The sequence below is a fragment of the Populus trichocarpa genome, chromosome 5, assembly GCF_000002775.5.
Source record: "Populus trichocarpa isolate Nisqually-1 chromosome 5, P.trichocarpa_v4.1, whole genome shotgun sequence".
NCBI classification, from domain to species: domain Eukaryota; kingdom Viridiplantae; phylum Streptophyta; class Magnoliopsida; order Malpighiales; family Salicaceae; genus Populus; species Populus trichocarpa.
In genome coordinates, this window is record NC_037289.2 from 15096746 (window position 1) to 15100858 (window position 4113).

General features: G+C 33.2%; 1 pseudogene; it reads left to right on the top strand.

The window, feature by feature from the left end:
• The first annotated feature begins 422 nt into the window (after positions 1–422).
• LOC7486560 (cyclin-D4-1-like) lies at positions 423–3569 on the top strand (annotated as a pseudogene).
• The last annotated feature ends 544 nt before the right edge of the window (positions 3570–4113 follow it).

Genomic DNA, 4113 nt, shown 5'->3' on the forward strand with positions numbered 1-4113 from the left:
ACCCAACTTAATTATTCAACCCCCTTGAATTTAAAAAACATATTAAAAAAATTAGATTTATATTTTACAAAATATTAAAAATTAAATTAATATAATTATAAGCTAAAACAATACCTATCTATATCAATGAAAACCTTTAAATTCCATTTAAATAGTGTTTGGTAATTTGGTATTGATTATATTTTAAAGTGTTTTTAAATTTGAAATGCATTAAAATGCAAATTTTTTTATTAATTTTAAAATTATTTTTTATATAAATACATCAAAATAATTAAACAAATTAAAAAAATTAATTTTTTTTCTTCAAAAATTAAACTTTTGACAAAGTTGCCAAACGTTACCTTACTCTCCCGTGCCAGTTGTTAAAGAACTGTCCGTGCACATGCAATAAATCCCTACAAAATCTTGTAAATGTCCTTGTTTTGTGTTCTGTTTTGCTATTCCTATTCCTATCCCATTCCATTTCTCTCTCTGTGATCCTTGTGTCTATATTGCCCCCTCTCCTGCTCTCTCTATCTGCCTTTTACCCTAAAAAGAGGCACACATTTCCCCCTTCACAAACCCCTGCTCGGAGTAGCAGTCTTTTCAGCCCCCAGCTTCGATAGATAGTGAGTGAGAGAGTGATAAGCTGATGGACACTTCATCTATATAGGTTTCGAATTTTTGTTCTTTTGTAAAACACCAGTCTTTGTTCTTCCATTCTTTGATCCAAAAATCACTTCTTTCTTCTAAAACACATCTAAAATCTATATAAACACACAAAAATCTGCGTTGATTCCCCCCGTTTGCTGTTTAATGAACTTTAATGCTTAGATGCACACCTCAGAAAGATAAAAGAGTGAGTTTTTGGAGAGGTAGCATTAAATATGGCACCAAGTTTTGATTGTACAGTTTCAAGCCTTCTATGTGCTGAAGATAATAATAATATTTTTGATGATAACGATTGCTACGATGCTACCGTGGAGGAGTTGGAGGCCACGTGGCATCACGGGAATCATCAAATCCAGAATCAAAATAGTGGTTGGTGGTTGCCAATGCAGAGTGAAGAGTGTTTGGTTTTGATGGTTGAAAAGGAGTGTCAGCATTTGCCTAGTGGTGATTACTTGAAGAGACTGAGAAATGGGGACTTGGGCTTGGGGGCTAGAAAAGAGGCTGTTGATTGGATTGCAAAGGTGGGTTCTTTTCTCTTTCTTTTTATTTTTTCGCTGCAGTTTGATGTTATATTAGATGTTCTTAAATGATGATTTTGCTTGATTGGTTTCTCGAATATATGAGATTTGGTTCTCTGAAAGGGGGTTTTGTTTTTCAGTGCGGGTGTATAGGACTTCTTTTCATTTTTTGGATTGGTATATTTTCCATTCACTGGGGATGTATTTGCATTTTCTATATATTTTGATTAATGTAAAGCCTTTTGTTCTAGTGTTGTGTGACCGCTCTTCAATATCGGTGTCGTACGTGACTTTGAGGTGTTTGATGAAATGGGTTGCGGTTTTGTTCTTTTTGTTTGATGTTCATTTTCCACATCCATCCACTCAATCTGAAGTGGGTTTGGTGGGTTCCCTTCTTTTTCTCTATATTTCCTCGAAGATTTTTTTGTGCATTTGTTTTTGTCTTCCCTTCCCTGTTCCTTTCCTTTGATCAGCCTCGCACGAGTGCTGTTTATTGTTTATGAGGTGGTAGTTTCTTTTTTGTTACACGATTCCACAATTGAGCTTTTGTTGATGGTCAATACTAATGGCCTTGTTGCTCAACAGGTTAATGCCCACTTTGGTTTTGGACCACTTTGTGCGTATTTATCGGTAAACTACTTGGATAGGTTTCTGTCTGCCTATGAATTACCTGTAAGTTGAAACCAACCAATGATGGCGTTATTGTTTGGCATCTCTCTTACAATCTTTAACGTTTAATGGTTTACTGACCTAATTCCATTCTGGTCGTATTAAATTTACTCTTGCTGTATGTGATCTGCAGAAGGGTAACGCTTGGATGATGCAGTTATTGGGCGTGGCTTGTTTATCTCTTGCGGCCAAAATGGAGGAGACTGAAGTTCCACTGTCTCTAGATCTACAGGTCTTTAATCAGAATTTCTGTTTGTATCACCCGTTGAGTTCATCTAATAAATTTAAGGATTCTGATATAATAGGTGGGTGAATCAAGATTTGTATTTGAAGCAAGAACTATACAAAGGATGGAGCTTCTTGTACTGAGCACATTGGATTGGAGGATGCATGCAATTACTCCTTTCTCCTTCATAGACTATTTCCTTGGCAAGATCATTAATGATCAAACCCCACCTAGGTCTTTAATCTTACAATCAATCCTTCTCATACTGAGCACAATTAAAGGTCCATTTCTCTCTCTCTCATGCACACATTGGCAATGTACTATCTACAAAAATTTCTCCCCGAAGTTGAAACAGTTATGATGAAGATATTTGAGAGATGGTGTCTGATGTTTTTGGTGGGTGGGAATTTAATACAGGGATTTACTTCATGGAATTCAGGCCTTCTGAGATTGCAGCAGCAGTGTCAATAGCTGTTGTGGGGGAAACCAAAACGGTGGACGTTGAGCAAGCAATTTCTGTACTTGCTCAACCTGTACAAAAGGTTAAGATGGTGCCTTGTGGTCCAAAACCAGTAAAGGGACATAAATGATGACTCTTTTTTGGTTATATCATTTTGAATTTGATTACTTGCCATGTTTTAATCAACTGAGACGTCCAATATATTATCTACTGATTACGTTCTAATCGTTTTGTTATATATATATATATATATATATATATATTTGCAGGAGAGAGTGCTCAAGTGTTTTCAACTGATTCATGATTTGTCATTGTTTGGTGAATCTGTCAAGCAAGGGCCCAAGTGCCTCACTCCTATCAGCGCCCCAAAGTCCCATTGGGGTATTGGATGCTGCTTGCTTGAGCTATAACAGTGATGTTGGGCCATGTGCAAATTCTTCACACAATACCCCGGATGCTAAGAGGAGGAAGCCAGCCAAACCTTGCGAAGTGTAGTTGCAAAATGAAAGTTGGGACTTTTTGACACAGCATCTATTTCATTTTGTTACACAGGAGTTTTGGTGTGACTATGATGAAGGTGTTTCCAAAGAAAATACACCCCGAAAACCAACTAGAGGATGGCAGAAAAGGAGGGTAACGAGGAAGTTAAAAGAAGAAGAAGAGAGTTTTATGATTAGTGTTCAATAAGTTGGGTCATGATTAAAGGATGGAGGCAAAACGGGATCAAAATGTTCATGCACTTGCCGTGAAAAGGACAGTCACTGCTGTTAAATATTAGACTTCTTAACAGCTACAGACAAGGTCCGTCCAGAGAGAAGGAATTTTTATTTTTTTTCAAAAAAGGGTTTTTGGTCAGAGACAGTTTGCCCTAGTGATGGGTTCTTCGGTGAAAAAGAAAATTTCAGAAAAAGAAAGAAAACAGAAAAAGGTAACTGTATGAGATATAAAGTTGGATAATTTTTTTGTTGTAAAAAAATAAATAAATATTCTAACTTTTCAAGTGTTTTTTATTTTAATTTTGAATAAAAAAGTCTATTTAATTAAATATATTGAGAATTATTTGTGCTAATAAATATAAAAAATAAAATGTTAACATGTTTATTCAATTTGTCTTGTTGCAGATTAAATAATTTTCTTTTAAGGTAAAAGAATTAATATGTAATTGTTATTAATATGTTTTTTTGACATCGAGTAAAAGATATAATCATGCATAAAAAAGTCAATACTTACATATAATAAATTATAATAAAGATTATATATATTAATAAAAATTTGAAAGTTTTCAAGTTAATTTTTAAAAGTAGCAGAAAAATAAAATAATATTGCAATTGCTATAATAAAATATTATTTTCTTAGTTTCTGTATAATAATTTTTCAATAAGAGAAGTGAAGAAAAAAAACAAAAAAAACTACAAAAGAATAAAGATAAGATATAAAAATGATATAAAAAGATTAAGTGTAGAGTAATAAATATTCAAAGTGTAAAAGATAAAAAATAATATTTTTTTAAAAAAAATATAAAGAAAAAAAACTAAAAAAATATTACAAATAAAATAAAGATAAAAAATGATAATAAATAAACCAAGTTT